This window comes from Symphalangus syndactylus, chromosome 18 (genome assembly GCF_028878055.3).
Source record: "Symphalangus syndactylus isolate Jambi chromosome 18, NHGRI_mSymSyn1-v2.1_pri, whole genome shotgun sequence".
Classification (NCBI taxonomy): domain Eukaryota; kingdom Metazoa; phylum Chordata; class Mammalia; order Primates; family Hylobatidae; genus Symphalangus; species Symphalangus syndactylus.
Window position 1 is genome coordinate 96196970 of NC_072440.2, and position 8225 is coordinate 96205194.

Genomic DNA, 8225 nt, shown 5'->3' on the forward strand with positions numbered 1-8225 from the left:
CATCAGCTGTAGCTTACAATTAACCATCCTCAAACACCAGGATATCACATAAACATTCTCATCCCAGTGGGATGAGATCCCAATGCTAACAGAGGATGGGGCTACTTCCCTCACAATCTCTACATCAGCTAGCTTCATCTGGGAGAAACAACCCTTCATCTATGTCCAAGACATTCTTTCCACCTTTCAGCAAAAAGAAAGGCCAAAGATTAACTGATGGTTCTAATCACAGAGCTGATGGACAAGCCAGGTCTAGGATTCTTCTCCTTAGCAGACCTGAAACTCATTTCTAGTCACACGACCTGCTGGCATCTCCCAGTAATAGGTGAATTGTACGTTCTGCCCCGCGACTGTACAACTTCAAAACTGGGATATCAGAAGTTGTCTAGCTCAGCCACCTACTCAGTGCTGAAACTCTCGCTGCAGAACCTTCCTGGACATTCCAAGTGACAGGATGCCTACTACCTCCAGAGACCACTGATCCCATTCTAGGATGCCTCTAATATTAGATAGCTTTGGCGCCTAATGAGCTGAAACTATCCCCCCACCTAATACATGCACCCAATGCCTTCCAATATTGGGTGCAGCTCTACCGTCTGGCCCTACCTTGTCCCTCTGCTCCATGGCTGCCCATCAAAGAAGTAGTGACAGTGCCTGGGCTACCCCCAACATTATGTCTTTACCATCCATCTTCAGAAGACATTGTTGGAAGGGCTTTCATCCAATCATTCACTCTTCTCCTCTTCAATCCTTTGGGATATGAATAATCTAAACAGAGTACCATCCTCCAGACAAGGTCCAGCCAATGCAAAATGAAGCTGGATTTTTACTTCCTCTGGTGTCATTACCATAATTCTATATAATAATTGCAAGTTTTTCACGAACTTATTTAGAAACTACATTATCCTATTGATTCACAGTAACCTTGTGGTAAAAAAAAAAAAAAAAAGCTTCTTTTTGTATAAACCGCTGTTAAGCCAGGTACAACCACCCAATCTTTTAAAACTCACCTTGAGGACCTAATTCAAGACCACATATTTCTTTTAATTGAACAAATTTTTTTTTTTTTTTTTTTTTTTTTGAGACAGGGTCTTGCTCTTTCACCCAGGCTGGAGTGCTGGAGTTCAGTGGCGCAATCTCAGTTCACTGCAACCCCTGCCTCCTGGGCTCAAGCAATCCTCCCACTTCGGCCTCCCGAGTAACTGGGACCAACCACAGGTACACGCCACCACGCCCAGCTAATTTTTGTATTTTTCGTAAAGACAGGGTTTCACCATGTTGCCTAGGCTGATCTTGAACTCCTGGACTCAAGCAATCCACCCGCCTTAGCCTCCCAAAGTGCTAGGATTACAGGCGTGAGCCACTGCATATGGCCCAAAAATTCTTTATAGAAAGTATTAATACATACCAACCTACAATATGGTTAAACAAATAAAATAAAATCGTATGTATAAAGTTTTATTCATAAAGGTAAGTATGCTAAACTGAAAGCTATACAGCAATGAGAAACATTAACAGCAAATGCAAATAAAAATAAAGCTATTTTCTGAGGTTGGGCACAGAGGCTCACGCCTATAATCCCAGCACTTTGGGAGGCTGAGCTGGAAGGATCACTTGAGCTCAGGAGTTGGAGACCACCCTGGACAACATAGAGACAACCCCTGTCTCTACAAAAAATTTTAAAATTAGTCAAGTGCAATGGTATATGTCTGTACTCCGAGCTACTCAGGAGGCTGAGGTGGAAGGATCCCTTGAGCCCAGGAGGTCAAAGCTATAGTGAGCTGTGATTGTGCTGCTGTGCTCCAGCCTGCGTGACACAGTGAGACCCTATCTCAAAAACAAACAAACAGGCTGGACACGGTGGCTCATGGCTGTAATCCCAGCACTCTGGGAGTCCTAGGCAGGTGGATCACCTGACCCCACAATTTCAAGACCAGCTATGAGTAACGTTGTGAAACCCCATGTCTATTAAAAATACAAAAATTAGCTTGGCATGGTAGCCTGCACCTGTAGTCCCAGCTACTTGGGAGGCTGAGGTGGGCGGATGGCGTATGCCCGGGAAGTCAAGGCTGCAGTGAGCTGTGATCGCACCATTGCATTCCAGCCTGGGCAACAGAGTGAGACCCTGTCTCAAAAAACAACAAACAGCCAGGCGCAGTGGCTCACACCTGTAATCCCAGCACTTTGGGAGGCAGAGGTGGGCGGATCACCTGAGGTCAGGAGTTTGAGATCAGCCTGACCAACATGGCGAAATCTCATCTCTACTGAAAAACAAAAAATTAGCTAGGCGTGGTGGTGCACACCTGTGGTCCTAGCTACTCGGGAGGCTGAGGCAGGAGAATCACTTGAACCTAGGAGGACAGGTTGCAGTGAGCCAAAATTGTGCCACTGCACTCCAGCCTGGGTGACAGAGTGAAACTCCCTCTCAAAACAAACATACAAACAAAAAGACAGTCTCATGTTTCATTAAGCATCCAAACTTGCCAATCTTTATTCCTTTCCTTCTACACTATTTTGTATCCTCATTTTCTGCATCTGATTGGATTCCTGGATTTTATTTCACTTCCCGTGTGACATTCTCCACAGATACAGCTCATTGACTGCTGCTGTGCGGTGGAACATCCTGTTAGTCCCTATGCGGCACAGAGAAACCTCTCATTCCACACTTGCAAACAGAACTCGCCACATTACTGCCCAGGACTGTAGCTTATCTCTGTTGAATTTCACTCCATTGACTCTAACCAGTAATTCCAGTCTCCAGGGATTTTTAATGACCTATTTCAGACATGCTCAAAAATATAGATGGCTGCGTGCAGTGGCTCATGCCTGTAATCCCAACACTTTGGGATGCCGAGGTGGGTGGATCATGTGAGGTCAGGAGTTCAAGACCAGCCTGGCCAACATGGCAAGACCCGTCTCTACTAAAAATACAAAAATTAACCAGGTGCAGTGGTGGGCACCTGTAATCCCAGCTACTCAGGAGGCTGAGGCTGGAGAATCCCTTGAACCTGGGAGGCGGAGGTTGCAGTGAGCCGAGATGGTGCCACTGCACTCCAGCCTGGGTGACTGAGTGAGACTCCATCCCCCCCAAAAAATAATTATATATATAATATATATATGTTTTATATATTTTTATGTATATAATATGTATATTATATATTATATATAAAATATATATAATATATAATATGTATATTATATATAATATATAAAATATATATAATATATAATGTGTATATTGTATATATTATATATCATATATATTATATATAGTATATATAATGTATATGTATAATATATAGTATATATTATATATTATATATAATGTATATGTATAATATATATTATATAGTATATATATATTATATACATTATATATATATGAGCCACCCATCTACTTACAATCCTGCTTCAGAAAAGACATACTTTGGGTTTGATTGGAGCCTCCTCTACACCCTCCTTTGTACCGTCTCTTTCCTCAAAGGAAGCTGCCATTTTGAACACGTTATTTATCATCCCAGTGCATTTCTTTACATTTTTACTATGTCATATTGCTTGTGTTTTAAAACTTCTTATGAATAGTCTTAGATTCTACATATCCCTCTGCAACTTGCTTTTTTTCACTCAAAACTGTTTTGATACTTGTGTTGATACATGTAGCTATAAATTACTCATCATACCTGCTCAGTAGTATCCCAAGGTCTGGATAGGTGATTTCTTTCTTTTTTAGTTCATGGTCATTAATATTTGTTTCCAATTTCCTTTATCACAAAGAATGCTGCAATAAGCATGACTATCGATGTTTCTCTCCATACATGGACCACAGTATCTCCAGCTCTAAGCCAAAGAGGAGAATTGCTTGATCGTGGATTACATGCATCTCTTGCTTCACTGGATGCTGCCAACTGGTACCCTGAAGTTATCGAGCAAGTTACACTTCCACTGGCAGTGTAGGAGAGGTCCCGTGGCTGCACCGCTCTCCCAAGGTCAGCATGTATCAGGCTGAATTATTAGCCCATCTGATGGGTGTGAAACAGTTTCTCATTTACTCCTTATTTGCCTTTAATCTTTATCTTGCCACCTCCCTTTTTCATTTGGTCCATTAATTAGATACTCTTGGCTGCAAATAATAAAACACTCAAAAGCAGCTGAAACACATAAAAAGAAGCCTAAAGGTAAGGTTTGATTTATAGTTAGTCAATTTAGTAGCACTAGGACCAGGTTCTTCCGTTTTTCTTCTCCACCATCTTGAGCTTTGGTATTCAGCTTGTCTTCTCACGATAGCAAATTCACTGCCCCACAACTCCACCCAATCTCACCCACAGGCAGGAAGGTAAGTCCTCCTCCTGTGTCTCTTCTTCATTGAGAAATACTTCCCCAGAGGCCCTTTGATCAGGTGTCCCTGCTTTCCTTCATACCCTTCATACTGTATTGGTCAGAATTGTATTACACGCCCATGGCTAAAGGAATGACAAGAAAGGGGAATGGAGCTTCCCTGGTCAGTTAGATTAATCAACATTCATCCTAGGCAACGGAATGTCCCTCTCCCCAAAGCACATGGAAGGGTGAGTCTGTGAAAAAATTTAGGGCTCTACTAGCAATAAGGAGGAATGGGGACAATGACTGTTGGGTAACGAAGATAGATATCTGCCACTGTTGAGAAATAAAGGCTTTTAAGGCTGAATTCTAGAAACATCCTTCATTCTGGTGATGGAGCCGCTTTTATCACAGACATGAATATCAGCAGTTTCTGATGTTCAACTCACAATGTTCACGTCGCTTACTTTTTCAACATGGAGCTCCATGAATTTTTCCAACTTCACTTTTTTCTCTTTTCTCTACCTACTCTTTTGATTCCAATAATTTCTGGGTTTGTTGTTGTTGTTGTTCTTGTTGTTGTTGTTTTTTCCTGAAACCTTCTCTTCACTCCATACTTTAAATCACCACTGGAAATAGAAGGAGTTCTGGTTCCCACTCCCACCCCCACTCTTGTACCTCTGAGGATATCCCTATGTCATACCCAGCACCTCTCTTTTCTTAGGATGTGAACTGACACAAATCTTTATTACTTTAACCATCCATGGCTATTCCTAATGGCTTATGGTCTTCCACAGTGAGATTTTCTGATTCAGAGTCTCAGGTTGGTATTGAAGCAAATTTTTTTGACACTTAAAAATATTAAATGTGAGTAAACTTGGTATAGAAATAAACTTGTCAAGTATCTATCTGTTCTCTGAGACCAGAACCGAAGATCCCTTAAAACTGGCACCAGAGACCAAAAGTTTTTCTGGCCGCTGATTCATTACTCATCAGCCACATCAGTGATTAAATATTTAAGTGCCAAGGAGTCTGTGATTAAATATTAATTCCCAGCCAGTCTGCTATGAAATATTTAAGGGCTTGTGAGTCTGAAGCATGCAGCTTTCAGCCCAGAGCAGAAAAGAGCCCTGTCAAAGGCCGGATACCAGATGATGGTGCAAATGCATGAAGACAGGTTGGTGGGGAACTGTGCCAGGCTCACGTGCATGCAGATGCCTTCAGGTGCTCCAAAGTGCTGAGCTCATGGACAGCATACAGGGCTGGTCCGTTTGTGAGTAACAACTCACTACCATGAGGAATGAAGACCCAAACTTATTTTGTGCATTTCAGAGATGGGAGAACTGAGGCTCAGGGAGGTGGATGGAATCACCCCAGATTTTAGTGTCAGCAAGGAGTGGACCTTAACTAAGTTCCTGGACTCACCTGTGTGGAGGAATTGCTGTCTTCTCAGCCCTAAGAGCACCATAGGTGAATAATTCTTGTGTAGTCTTTGTATCAGTGAAAAATCATTTGCTCTCCAGTTTTAAATGGAGGGAATTTAGTACAGGAAATTGGTTACAAAAGGTTTGGAAGAATTGGAAGAGCGAAAAAGAGAATCAACTGGTATTCATGGGACCAAAAGTAAGAGGGGGACATACTCAGAAGTCAGAGCCCGCTCTCACTGCTGAGTTCTGGGACGGCGTCTCAGTGGGTTCTGGATACACCAAAGACGCATCTTCTCAACTAGAGCTGCAGCGGCTGAAAAGACACTGGTTCTTTCCAGCCAGGCACCCCCTCCTGCTGCCACGACATCAGCCAGCAGCGTGGCCAGCAACACCATCCTGTCTGAATCACAGCAGAATCTTCCTCTTCCTTCCCTCTCTGGTCAATCTTCCATCTGCATCGTCTACTGGCAGAAGCAGACAGAAGCCTGCTGGCGAAGAAACCTAAGAAATGGAGTCTGCAGACTTCTAGTTCCAAGAGAATATAAAAAGAAGTGTGTAAAACTAAGAAATAACAGGTAAATCATAAGCACTGCCCCCTTGCTACCTGAGGGAAATCACTCCAGGTTCATCAAGTGAAGCTTGGCCTCCTGCTACCTTTTTCTGCTCTTTTACTATAAAATAGGAGCTTCATAAGTTTAAGGAGTTTCTCCAGGATTTGACCTTAAGATATGGGGGATCAGCTACTTCTCTTTTCTTGATCAACCCTAAAACCAAAAGAACAATTAACTTGGTTAAAAGTTGCAGATTTCATTTCTGTTTGCAAGTCTCAAATTATCTCAAATCGATGTGGTTATCAAGAAAGACTTGGACAGAAACACTTGGAAGGAGGCCAGCCCAGGTAGGATCATAAATGCTCCATCAGAGAGGCAGCTCAACCTGTCCATTTTCTGACAGAAAACCTTAGTGCCAGAAAAGAAGGGCATGGAAAGGACTTCAGGTGACTTAGTCTGGACAGCCACAGCGCACTCTGACCATTCTGGCCTTACCTGTACTGCGTCATGCCTGACAAGTGCAAGCTTGTCTTTTAACACAGATCATCTGTTTTTCCTCACCACTTTTGCATTTCTTTTATCTTACCAGTGAATAAAAATAAGAAAGAGAATAATTCATTTTACATGTTTTACAGTTTATAAGACATTTTTTCCATCTGTTATCTCCATTGATCCCAAAGAGAATCCTGTAAACCCAAGGCCAAGTCAGTTATTCCCACCTCCAAGTGTATGGGGCACAGCAAGTTTAAGTAACTTGTTCAAGGGCACACAGTCAAGTACCTACCATATAAGAGATGCCCAGAAAGATTTTATTGAATAAATGATCAAATAAAAAACTGAATAGGCCAGAGTCATCATTCATAAAAACCAGAGCTGAGGGAAGCGTCGGAGTTGCAGTTCAATGGGAAGAAGACTTTGTTAGGAGAGAAACCAATCATAAGGACAGGGCGGAGACGGAAGCTGGCAGGGAAATCCTGATTCCCATGCATGTGAGGGAGTAGGGAGGTGGCTCCCAGAACCCAAAGGGAACTCAACATCCGTTTATTTTGAGATCTGGCAAGAGGAAGATTCTAATTACGGAAACTCTTAAAAGCAGAGTGTTGCTTCTAGAATCCCTGAGTCGTGCCCATCTTCCATGCACAGTGGTGAACTGTCTGGTGTTTGGGAGCATCAGCATCAGCCCACACGCTCAGGGTTTCTGATTGTTTACGTTCGATTTTCCTTGTCACTCCCTGCCACATATCCCCCACCCCCTCTAACCTGCCCTTCCCTGAGTCCCATGAGCTTCTGCCCTTTGCAACTCTTGCCCCCTTCTCACCCTCGATCCCTCCCCACCACCACTGCTGTTATAAAAACAGACAGAACCTACTGTCTGTATTTCCCTGATCCCTAATCCAGGGTGACATTCCAGGCAAACCACCACGTCGTTTCCCTTTCTTTCCCTGTTCAGGGGCCTGCCTTTATGCTGACTCCATTGCACTTGTTTTGAGACAAGGGGGAAGATGTGCAGTCTATTACCCTTATAAACCAGCTCCTTTCTTCCTCTCTCTGCCATTTAAAAGGGCCTTTCTATTTGACTGAACAAGAAAAGGAACTCTAAGAGGGGAATTAACATTGTCCCTATTATATTGTCCAATTAACACTTGTCCCGTCAAAGGCTGAGTAGGAAGCCAGGAGCCTTGGTCAATGAGAACTTTTAATCCCTCAGGTAAATGCAAAGTCGCATTGAACACGATCAAAGGGCAGATCTCAATATATTCTCTCCCCAAACCCCTTCCCTCCCCCCTCATGCATAGGACTGTATGAGGCAGCTGAGTGCTGGTTTGAATTAGTTTCAACCTTCCTTTGTGGCCATGTTGGGTGAAAGTGTGGGGGATGGTTGGTCAGACATTTAAAAACTCACACCAAGGTTCTTAATTCCTTTCAAGAC